The sequence below is a fragment of the Rattus norvegicus genome, chromosome 12, assembly GCF_021556685.1.
Source record: "Rattus norvegicus strain SHRSP/BbbUtx chromosome 12, alternate assembly SHRSP_T2T, whole genome shotgun sequence".
NCBI lineage: Eukaryota > Metazoa > Chordata > Mammalia > Rodentia > Muridae > Rattus > Rattus norvegicus.
The window spans coordinates 24825493-24838247 of record NC_141545.1 but is presented as its reverse complement, the minus strand read 5'-3'; the positions used below and the strand labels follow the sequence as shown (position 1 = coordinate 24838247).

The 12755-nt window shown below is 44.9% G+C and overlaps 1 pseudogene across 1 annotated transcript; it reads left to right on the top strand.

The window, feature by feature from the left end:
* The first annotated feature begins 549 nt into the window (after positions 1-549).
* On the top strand, positions 550-4025 carry LOC148002253 (paired immunoglobulin-like type 2 receptor beta; annotated as a pseudogene). Its single transcript, XR_015634309.1, has 4 exons — positions 550-718; positions 1014-1400; positions 3546-3735; positions 3862-4025. The product of XR_015634309.1 is annotated as a paired immunoglobulin-like type 2 receptor beta (transcript).
* The last annotated feature ends 8730 nt before the right edge of the window (positions 4026-12755 follow it).

The window sequence follows — 12755 nt, the reverse complement described above, 5'->3', positions numbered from 1 at the left end:
ACACTGGATACACCAGAATGTGTAAAAGAACTATGAAACAGCCATATGTGTAAAGCTCAGTTAAGAGCAGAATACAATCCTTTGCTTCATGCACATCACACCCCTTCTGCTCACATTTCTGGTTGAAGAGGAACCTGCCTGGAGCCCTCAGAATACAGGAAGTGATGAGCAATCTGGAATAGATTCCTTCCAGTTTCTGCCTGCACCCTGAGCTGACCCTGAGCCACTGCTCTCTGTACCCGAATACCCCTGGGAGAGAGCTGGTTACTCAGTAGTGCTGACATTCAGAATTACAGGAGAGTCAAGCCACTGTCAGAGAGAGAAAGACCAGGTCAAACCAGAGAGGAAAACCAGCTATGCCAAGGGCTAGGATAAGTCTCCCAACCAGGAGTGGGGGCTGGGCCCAAGAGCCCTGTCATGTTGTCAGTAACCACATGGGTGGATCTTTTGCAACATGGGAAAAGAAACCAGATCAATAAAGGCAGATGCTGGTCACAAGGAGGTGGAGATGGTCCTGCCCACCTCAGTCTTCCACTTGAGAATGCCTGAGCGTGTGTTTTTATTTACCCTGATTCTCACTGGACTGCTGAGTGCCCCAGTGTCACTAGACAGGGCAACCTCGAATTCCTGATGGCCCTGCTGGTCTCACTTCCTGAACAGAATCTGGCTATGGCTCAGCTTCTCCTTCTTTTGCTGTCGGCAGCATGTCTACACACTGGTGAGTGGTGGGGCCCTCATTAGCAGGGACTGAACCAGAGGAGGGGACAGAGTGGCTGGGAAAAGTGGGTGTCTTGTGAACAGGGTCTGGTAGAGGAGCCAGCCAGGACTCTCTACCCCAAGAGATCAACACTCAGAGTGAGCCCAACCTAACCCTTCCCTCTTTTTGCTGTCCCTGCAGCCATAGGGACACTCCTGCCCTGTGTCCCACCCCTCCCTTAAGATGAAGGCTCAGGATGTTCAGGGTTGTCCTTTAAATCCCTGCAGTGGCTTCAGATTCTCCCTGTCCTTCCCAGGGAATTCAGCAGGATATCCAAAAAAGAATGTCTTTAGTGTCGACCAACCAGCTGTCCTCTCTGGAGTCCAGGGTGGTTCCATCGAGATCTCCTTCTCCTTCTACTTCCCCTGGGAGTTGGCCAAGGTTCCTCAGATGAGCATAGCCTGGAGATGGAAAAACTACCATGGGGAATACATCTACAACTCCACCCAGCCTTTCATTCATGAGCATTTTAAGGGCCGGCTCATCGTGAATTGGTCACAGGGTCAGACATCTGGTGTCCTCAGAATCCTGAACTTGAAGGAGAATGACAAGGCCACATACTTCAGCTGAGTTTTTCTGCCAACAACTGAAGGCATGAAGTCGTGGCAGTCTGTAGCTGGAACCCAACTCATCATCATTCATGGTGAGTCACCATGACTCAGGCTTTGACACCTGTGGCTTCCTTGTTCCCTACATGTCATATCAGGGTCCACAAGTCTGAGCTTCCTTTCATATTCCTTTCCCTCGGCTCTGCCCAAACATCTGCCACCAGCATCTTTTCTTGCAGTTGTGAGATGTCTTTGCTGCCTCCTATGTCTGTCATCCTCTGCTCAGACAGAATCAGAGTAGACTCTAGGCTTCAGTACCCCATAGTTCACACCCTTATTTTCTGAAAATTAACTACAGTCCGTCCTCTTTCACCGATGACCTCAAGGTGAATATAATTCTCCAGGATGGAGCCAACTCTCTTGTTTCTGTGACAGGGCTCTAGTTGGTACCTCTATGCAGCATCTTCACATAGCTCCAATGTCAGCACAGAACATATAGTAGGGGCCATTGGATGTTCTGGTGTTCTCAGGTCTAACTGTAACAGCCACATGTCACCATAGTCCCTCAGTTCACCTCATAGTTCCCCAGGACACACCTATCTTCTCTCCCCCGTCTCTTCAGTCATTAGAACATGATTAAGAAAGTATTTCCATTTCCATGATGTGGCTGCTCTGTCTTCTGATCCCTCCAGCCCCTCTGATGCTGAAGGAACTGGCCCCTGGATTGGGAGCCCTGAGCCCATTGTAGTGCCTTGTGTTCCTGCATAGGGACCAAGAGAATCTGGGTCCTGTGTGTTGCTGCATTGTTTCCTTCAACCTTTCTCTGTTGCTCCCCACAACCCCACTTTTTTTTAAATATGAGTACTTCTTTATTTCCTGTTTTCTTTCTATCTTGTTTATTTATTTTATATCATTTTCTCAGCTTGTAGCCCTGGCTTTTCCAATACTCACGATATAGACCCATCTAGTCTTGAACTCACACCAATCTTCCTTGCCTCTGCCTCCTGATGGTGGACAGTACAGCATGTGCCACAACATCCTGAGGTGCCTCTTGACTGTCCTAAGCCAAACTATGGGAGGATGTGCACAGACAGCTATCTGTGCAGGCGACAGCTACCATGGTGAACTGTACTAGAGTTTGATAGCTGCTGCCTGGACTTAGAGAGAAAGGAACCATTTTATGTATGTGTCTAGTTCAGTCATTCTCTAATTTACTAAATCTGCAAATCTTTTATACAGTTCTTCATGTTCTGGGCACCCACATGCCTAAAAGTAAATCATTGCTACTTCATAATTTTAATTATCCTATTTTTATGAATCCCAACGAAGTACCTGAAATATGTGATACCTGATATGTAATCCATGTTGGGATAATGATGCACAGGTCAAGAACCCCTGGTTTAGAATTCACAAGTAGGTAAATATTGGGAAAATTTTCTCAGTTATGTGTGTAAAGCAAAGGAATGTATTCTGCCCTGGACAGAGCTGCACACCTAAAGCTAAAATTGTGTTTTTTCTTTTACACATTTTGGCATATTCAGTGTGTACGGCAGGTGTGTGTGTGTGTGTGTGTGTGTGTGTGTGTGTGTGTGTTTGTACATATAATTATGTATGTAGTGGCTACAGGAGAGCCTAAGTTCTCATCCACCTTCTTTTGGGAGACAGGCTCTCTCACCGGCTTTAATTTTTTCATGGAGGCTAAGTTGGCAGGCTAATGAGCCACAGGCACAAGTCTGTCTCCACGTCCTCAGCTCTCGGATTACATCACTTGCCTCTGTTTGACACAGAACTAGACACATAGACCAGGTTACCTGTCCACTCACAGGGCTCTGCCTGCCTCTGTCTCCTGGGCTAGGAGAAAGGGTCATGCACCCTTCACCAGGTTCTTGAGATTGATATTGGGGACTAAACTCAGGTTCTTGGGTCCAAGCAGCAAACTCAGTATGAACTAACCATATCTGTATGTTACATATATTTAAGTGGAAAAAAAATCGCCGAAGTTTTCTAACGTAGTTATGTGTGACCCAATGAAAATTAGTGAACACACAGCCAGGACAGTTGGGAACTGTGCATCTAAGCTTACTCTTCTGGAGTCTCAGTCTTAAGCATGTGTTTCCTTCCTTCTGTGAACTTTTACCAGCTGTTCTGCATCCCACATCCAACTGAGGAGACAAGGTGTGATACTCCCACATTCCTCACTTCATCCACGGAGGATTTTCTCACTTTTCTTCTCTCCATAGCTCCCAGTACTACCGTGGTGAGCCCCTCCATCATCCCCTCTGTAGTCCCCATAGCTGGCCTGGAGGACACAAGGGGCAAGAGGACTCCTTCACTGCTGAATTTGGGAGCCATGGTTAGGATGGTTGTGTCCAAAGTTGTGGTCATCATTCCACTCTATGGATGGGTGATCTTCCTGTGGTGGAAGCAAAGGTAAGTGGTCCAGGAGAGGCCTCACCCAAGCTTCCCCAGGGGGAGTGTTCTTATCTGTGGGAGATGGAGAAGGGTAGGGAACAGAAAAGAGAACAGAAGGAGGGAAATTTGCCTGAACTCCTCCAGAAGTGCATGGAGCCTGCTGTCCTTTCTGACCACCTGGAAATCAGAGGAGCAAATGCAGATGAACACAGCGCCTGCTCCTAAGGAATTCAAGTAGCCATGTAGGAACCTCAGGGGCTGACTGTTCATCTGGAAGAACTGTGTCTGCTGTAGAAGAAATGAGGATAGACCAGCTGTCTCTGAACAACTGTCATCTGTCTGTCCTGGTCGCCCACCAGAAGCTGGTAACAAATAATTTTTTATTCCTCAACTAACAGGCTCCTCCATACTAGGGTCTCTCATCAGGGAGGTGAATTTACATCAAAGTAGTTGTTGGTGATCACAAACCCTGCATCCCACAGCCTTCCATGTCTTCTAGCTGGGATTCAGAGCTAATGGTTGCAGGATTGTCTCGTGAAAGTCATTCTTGGATAACCCGCACTTCTGCCATGGGTACTCCGACATGCTCTCCTTGGAACCATGGTCCTCCTGTGTGTTTCTGGGCCTGAAAGCCTGACTGTGCTGTTGTCTCTCTGCTCATGGAGTTATTGACACTGTTAATAAATATCTTACTCCAAGCAATCCATGTCAGTGTCTCTCCTGAGCCTCCATCCCTTCCCCTTCCTGACACTTCTTAGAGAGTGTAGACTGTGTCTAGGGTGTAGGTCACTTGGATAGACATAAGGGCCATGGTCTTCATTGAAACCCACAGCCTGACAATCAGAGTTCTCCTCTTCTTTACTCTCTGGATGCTGACATCTCATCCAGAGCCCACCTGTCCTCCCCACATGCTTCACATCAAGTGTCAGAGCATGGCTTTCTTGGGTCCCATGTTGAGCTTTCTTTACTCACAAGCCCAACTGCATGCACTCACTTTCTCAGTTCCTGCCATGTTGACATTCTGCACTCTGGGTTCTCTCCTAAAATGGGAAATATGTCCCAAGTCCAGTCTGTCCTAACATTTGGTAGTCTGCAGGTCACCTTATAACAAAAATTTGTGGGTACACAGGAAACCATCCAGAGTTACCCAAAAGGAATTAAACCATGCTTCTCATGACCCAAGTATTTCATGGCCATTCTCGATAGAGATCTACCAATCATAGTGAGCCATAAATGAAGTAGTATGGATACAACTCCAGGTCTCCAATCACAAGCCTCCAATGAATATCATTCATGGGCCTTTTCTTGGTCTTTGGGAAGCTGTTTCCAATGCCATGAGACAAGCTGGAAATATTTGCGGTCATGATGAGGTCACCCAAACTGATGTGTCTAAAGTGAAGTGTCCTGGAACAGCTGTGAGATATCTAATATGGTTGTGACTGCATCCTAGCCCCTTAGCCTGAACTCAGCAGCTCTCATGGGCATGGTGATATTGGGCATTCTTGATGTGTTTACACAAATGGCTGCCAAGATGCTGCTCTGTCCAGACATCTCAAAGAGTCTCATGCACCTGAAAGAAGGGGCCTTAATCCACTTGTTCAAATGGTCATGTGACTTCTCAGGTCCTTTTCCATTGCATAAGAGGGAAAATCCAGAGATAAGCCCAGAGCAAAGACTCACAGAGCCAACATTCTCATCTCTACATATGTGCTTAAGCTCAGGTTGTATACATTTAGGTAGACTGTGTCTCTGATCTGCCAAAAGGGAACATTACATTCCAACTAGAAAGTAGATATTGGCTTCTGCCCTGGTGACAAGTGTTTGGAATTTATATTCCCTAGACTGAACTGATCAGTAAGAAAAAGGACTAAAAGAAATTTGGGATCATAACATTCCTGTCATCCCAACAATTGACAGGTAGTGATGGGAATATTATCAATTGTAACACTGATTCTCAACCTGTGTGTCACCTCCTCTTTGAAGCTAGGAGACCATTTTCACAGGAGTCACATTTCAGATATCCTGAATATCAGATATTTATATTATAATCATAACTGTAGCAAAATTACAGTCCTGAGATACCAATGAAATAATTCTATGATTGGAGTTACCCCAACATGGGGAAATGTCATAGCATTAGGAAGCTTGAGAACCACAGAATTAGAAGCTATTCTTGGTACTTCTTGAGTTTAGGCCACCCTGGGTTACATGGGACTGTGTCTTTAAATCAACAGCAAAGCTTAACAAAACTGAAATCAGTAAAGTGTGTCATAAAAAAAGAACATCACTTACCTCCCTTTTCCCTGGAGATGGAGAACTTGAATATGATACTTAGCTTCTCTCTAGATTTATATAAAATATAACGTGACTAACAGTAGTTCAGTTTTTGTTTGTCTTTGTTTTCTTCTGTTTTGGAGGAGGTGGTTTCTCTATTATATACATCTAACTGTCCTGGAACTTGCTTTGTACACAAAGTCTGGCCTCATAGTCAGAAAATCTCCTGCGGCTGCATCCTACTAAATCTACCGACATGGTAGGGTATTAACACTTTCCGCTTTTTTGTTCATTTATTTTTTTTAATTTTGGTTTGTTTTAAGCTAAATATAATAACCCCAAGAAGGGGGCTGTGAGTTTCTCTGTTTCTGTGACCACAAACTTGATGACATACCTATAAATGTCTCTGTCCTAGGCTATCAGCAGATGTTGGGGGAGATTGAACTCTTTCCCCAGTCCTACTCACTGGACCTTTAGAACACAGTGTAGTGTCTCTTCCTGGGGACTCCCCTGGGCAGGGGTGCAGGCAGGAGCTCATCTGAGGCTCACGACCAGGTCTACACCACCAGCTGCCATCCTTCCCCACCTTCTCTAGCTTCTCCACTCTGTCCCGGCACCAGCCTGGGGGATTACTTTGTGATCACACTCTGGATCTTTTTGTTGTCGCTAGGGAAGAGAGATCAATGAGTGTGTGTGTAAGGAAGTGGTGACAAGAACGGAGAAGACAGGGACAGTTTTCATCTATGAGGGTATCTGCTTGGCTCACAGAGCATACAGTATGTATTATCTGAGGGAAGCCTCTGGAATTGAATCATCTACAGAGAAACAGGAAGGGTATAGCCTGTTTTCTCCCCCTGTTGTCATGGGATAAGTTAATTAGTTATAAAGTCAGAGAGTCTGAATGCTGTGAACAAAGTCAGGAAGTAGAGACTCAAGAATCACAGAGCCTCGTCTTAAAGAGGCCTTGTTTAGTCAGGATGATGATGGGCAATATGTTGTAACAGACCATATGTTAAAGGATCCTTGCATGATATGTGTTTGAGATCTGGTGCATGTGTGTGCAAGTCAGTTTGGGCCCATGTATTGAAGTGCAGAGGACAACCTCAGGTATGGTAATTAGCAACACCCTCCAAGTTCACCATCAACTTTGTGTTTCTGTTTTTGACTGATTGGTGTTTTGTTTGATACATAGATTTTGTAGGTTTGGCTGGGATTTATTGGTCATGTTGTTGGATTTTTTTTTTGGTTTGTTTATTCTTTGACACAAGTCTTCACTCTGCTCCATTTGCTGTCTAAAATCTGGATACATAGACCATATAGCTTCAAACTCAATGGATCCATGTGCTTCTGTCTTCTTCCTCCAAAATCTAGACTTGTATGCCCATGACCAATATGGGTTATAATCTTTTTTTTTTTCGTTTTTTTCGGAGCTGGGGACTGAACCCAGGGCCTTTTGCTTGCTAGGCAAGTGCTCTACCACTGAGCTAAAGCCTCAACCCCATAATATTTTAAATAATACTTATTGATTCATTCTGGGGTGTGTAGAGTAGGTAGGGACACATGTGCTACTCCCTCAGCATCACACATATTCCAACCCTGCAGGCTGACACTCCCCATGGTCCTGTGATATGCAAAAGCCCTGTGTGCACACCAAAACCACAGACTTCTTGTCCCAGGTGAGATCATGACTTGGGATTAAGGAGCCAGAAGGTGGCAGCAGTGCAGCTGAGCACAGGGCATAGTTGGCATCCAAAGACCCCACCAGAGCCTGCTGTATTAAAAACGTGTTGTCTAGCAGCTGACTGACTTATGGCACTCCTATCAGGTCCAGGCCCTGCTTGGGTGGGTTAGTAACCAGATGACCTTCTACCCAGAGACCTCAGACAGGCAGGGTAAGGTAGATGAAAGCTGGAGGTGAGTGCTCATGGCCACGAGGACATTCTTACCTCACTGTGACAAAGATGTTCATCTGGTAGAGTGTGTTCTTGCCTGTCATGGACAGAAAATGATGTTCTTTGTCTACTGAGAGACAAAGGAGCAGAATCATGCACACGTGTATTAACCACTGAGGGGAGGCACAGATAGGAGGGTCTGTAGGAGTTTCAGATCCTCCTTGAATACATAAGAAATTTAAGGACAAGCTTGGTCAAACCACAGCCTAAATATCTGTCAGATGATCACCTGTCATCCCAAAAGGTTGGGGCCCCTTTGGGGAAGTTTATTATGAGAGTCATGAAAGGGAGCAAGAGAGATGATTCAAATATAGAGGTGTACATGTGTATCAGAGCCTGAGTTTGATCTAGAGCAGCCACACTGTAAATCAGGGATATGGCAGGAATGTGTAATCCCACCCCTGCATGAGCAAGAGACAGGGAGAGGCATGGGGCTGACCGTGTAGCTAGTCTTGTCTAATTGGTGCGATTCAAACCCATGAGAGCCATGGTATAAAAAACTGTGTGGATTTCTCAAGATGATCCATCATGGTCATAACATTTTATAAGTGTACGGTAAATGAAGTATTTTAAAATGCTTTATTAATGAACAACAAAACAGTATATGGCAGTGAGATATGGAGCTCAGTAGAAATGCTGCCTAGCACAGTGACCTGGGTGTGATTCCTGGTGATACAATTGGTACATGGAGAAAACTGACTGTGGACAATTGTCCTATGCCTGTCAGGATCACCCACAGGCTCCTGGTGAGACATCATCTGTTAGTCCTCATGTAACAGACCTCCTGGTGCCATGACCTCTCACCATGGAGGTGAGTTACTTCAAAGTAGTGATTGAGGGGACTCACCATGCATATCACCACCCTCCCTGCCTCCTGCATGGGTATGAGAGCACATGGATGCAGGATTGTGTGTGATACATCCTCAGAATCCATGTCTGCTCTGATGTCCTCTCCTTCGAACCCATGTCATACTGTCTGTCTCTGGTCATGAGAGCCTGACTGGTGTTCTCTGTTGGTTTATTACAAAATACTTTGTAATAAATGTGGGATAATAAATAAAACAATTCACGAAGCCAGTTCAGAGCAATACTAAGATCAAACCAGAAAATCTCATTCTGAGAGCAGCAGAAGTTGGGAGTTTTCCCTCCTCCAGTCTGCATATTCAGGTCCAAGAAGCGTGTACTACCCCCACCTTTGCCATTTTTGAGGAAGTAATAACAAGATGGCCGAATTTCAGGTCTAATTACCTGTTACTCAATAGAGCCATATCCAGCAAGTATAATTTCTCTTCTTGCAAATGAATCTTTCTCAGACCCTCAGCACAAGCCAATCATGTACAGTCATCCTATAACCAATAACCATTTAGGAAATTTCATATAGCCCTTTTTACCCCCAATAAATCCCAGCTCTTTCACTGAAAACCTCTCTGAGAAGCCTGTTTCTCCATAGGACACAATTTAGAAGAGATCCTTTGAGTGAACAACCCTGGGAAAACTTTGTTCCTATCTTTCCAGCACTGAGCTCAACTTTCCTGTAGACCTTAAGGTCAGAAGAAGAACCAGTCCAGCAAATAAAAGTCTCACTCCAAGCAATCCTTCTCAGTATTTGTTTTGACCCTTTTCTTCTATATGTGCCCTCTGAGAGTGTGGCAGACTCTCTCCATGATACAAGTCAGTGGGACAGGGGAAAGGACCATGGTCCATATTGAGAATAACAGCCTGAGAATCGGGGTTCCCTTCTCCCTTATTCCCTGCACACTGCCATCTCATCAAGAAACTTGACTCCCTCCCTCCATGCTTCACATCCAGTGGCAGACAAAGGCATGTTTAAGCCCCATGTTGGCCTTCCTTTCCTCAAAGGACCATCTTTAATTTTCTCACTTCCTGCCATGTTGATATTCTGGACTCTGAGTTCTCTCCTACTACAGTTCTTTTTCCCCATGTCCAGTCTGTCTTAACATTTGATAGTCAGCAGATCAGCTCCTAACAGAACACAGAAACTTTCCATTCTGACTCATGCTTGATAGAGTTCCTTCAACTACAGTCTGTCATAGCTGTAGTATGGCACAAATGTAACTCCAGTCCACCAATCACAAGCCTGAAATGAGTATCATTCTTGCGCCTTTGCTGAGGCAAATGGAAAATCATCCCCAATCCTATGAGACTAAGTGGAGAAAATTGGTGTCATAGAGAGGTCATCAAGGCTTCTTTTTTATTTATTTATTTATTTATTTATTTATTTATTTATTTATTAACTTGAGTATTTCTTATATACATTTTGAGTCTTATTCCCTTTCCCGGTTTCTGGGCAAACATCCCTCTCCCCCCTTCCTTTCTTTATGGGTGTTCCCCTCCCCATCCTCCCCCCTTGCTGCCCTCCCCCCAACAATCTAGTTCACTGGGGGTTCAGTATTAGCAGGACCCAGGGCTTCCCCTTCCACTGGTGCTCTTACTAGGATATTCATTGCTACCTATGAGGTCAGAGTCCAGGGTCAGTCCATGTATAGTCTTTAGGTAGTGACTTAGTCCCTGGAAGTTCTGGTTGCTTGGCATTGTTGTACATATGGGGTGTCGAGCCCCTTCAAGCTCTTCCAGTTCTTTCTCTGATTCCTTCATCAAGGCTTCTTATGGTAAAAGTGAAGGGTCCTGGAATATTTTCATTGTGTCTGCAGTGGTTGTCACCCAAGCCTCTTGAGGTTGTTGAGGTTGAACTCAGCAGTAATGATGGGCATGGTGACCTTTGGAGCTGGGGTGGTGTTTTCTCTGAGCATCCCTGATGTGTTCATACAGAAAGATGCCATGATGGTGGTCTGTGTAGTCATCCATAGTGGTCCATTTGCATCTTAACACCACAGGAAGCTGCACACAGAAAAGTGACCTTAATGTAGTTGCTAAAATGGTCATGTGACTTCACAGGTCCATTTCCATTGTTCAATAGTGAAAAATCATAGATAGTCCCACAGCAATGATTCAGACAGGGCCACCATTGTCAACATCACGTAGGTGCTTATCCGTAATTGAATACATATAGGGCAATGTGCCTGAACTCGACAAGGACTGCATCCATGAAGCCTGCTCTCCTTTGCTCATGGAGTTAATGATACCTTTCAGTAAAAGAGGGATCAGAAATTCAGGCAACTCAGGGAGCTAGTTCAGAGCAAGGCTGAGGTGTATATGTGTCCACACCCTGAAAATCTTATCCTGATACCAACTGAATTATGACAGGTCTGCGTGTTCAGGAGCAAGAAGCCTATACCACCCACACCTCCTACACCTTTGTGGTAGGCACAGAGAAAGTTGGCTGTATTACAGGTCTGACTTTCTCTTGGGCTATAAGGACAGGTCCAGCAAGCACATGGAATTTCTCTTCATGTAAATGAAGCTTTCCCAGAACCTATCACACAGAGAGTTTCATATAACCCTTGTTACCTCCATAAAAGAGAAGTGTTTCATTGAAAATCTGTTGGAGAAGGCTGTTTCTCCACAGGACTCAATCTTGAAGAGATCCTGTGAACCCATCAATCTGGATGAGCTCAGTCCATTACATTCCAGCCCTGTGCTCAGCTAATCTGTATGCCCTACAGGCAGAAGAACCTTGAGAGCAAATAAATATTCTATTTCCCAGAAATCTATCTCAGAGTTTGTCTTTACTGACTTCTCCCATATGAGGCCTCTAAGAGATTTGCAGAATGTGTCCAGGAAACAAGTCTATGGGAGAGGGGCAAGGACAATGGTCCACAATGAGATCCACAGCCTGAGATTTGGGGTTCCACTCTTTTTACTCCGTGGCCACTGCCCTCTCACCTACAGCCCCAATCCCTCCGTGCTTCACATTCAGTGACAGACTATGGCTTGTTTAAATCCCATGTTGTATTTCCTTTCCTCACATATATTCCTAAATATAATGCACTCAATTCCTCATTTCCTGCCATGGTGATATTCTTGAAGCTTTGGTTTTTCTTAGGACAAAACTTCTGTGCCAAGTCCAGTCTCTCTTTAAATTTGGTAGTCGGCTGGCCGGCTTCTAACACAAAGCTTGTGGCAACACAGGAAACCATCCAGATTGACCAAGTAAGAGTGAAATCAGGCTTTTCTTGTAGCCAGAAAATGTGCATGGCTATACTTGATAGAGATCTACCAAGCACAGTGAGCCATAGGTGCAGTGTGCCACAGATGCAGTCCACCAATCACAAGCCTCTAGTTAGTATCATTCATGGGCCTTTGCTGAGACATTGAGAAAATGACTTCCAATCCCATGAGACCAGGTGGAGATAATTGGGGTCATGGATAGGTCAGCAATGCTCCTTATGGCTAAAGGGAAGTGTCCTAGTCCAGGTGTGAGGTGTTTGCTGTGGTTGTAACTACACCCAAGCCTCCTGACCCTGAACTTAACAGCTCTCATGGGCATGGTGACTTTGGGATCTGGGGTAATGTTTCCTCTTAGCATCGTTGAATATGAACACTCCTACATTCTTTCCCATTGTGAAAAGGGAAAAAAACACAGAAATGCACACAGCAAAGACTTACACAAGCCAACATTCTCAACACCACATAAGTGCATAAATATTGGATGTATACACTTAGGCACACTGTATCTGATCAGTCAAAAGAAAACATTATAATCCTACTGAGAAGCAGACTTTGGCCTCTGCCCTGGCTACCAGTGTTGGGAATGTGTGTGCCCTGGACTGAGCTCATTAGTAAGAAACAGTACCAGAGGGATCTGGACATCATAACATATATGTCACCTCAACTATGGACATGTATTGATGAGATGATCATCAGCTGGAGCACTGGTTCTCAACCTCTGTG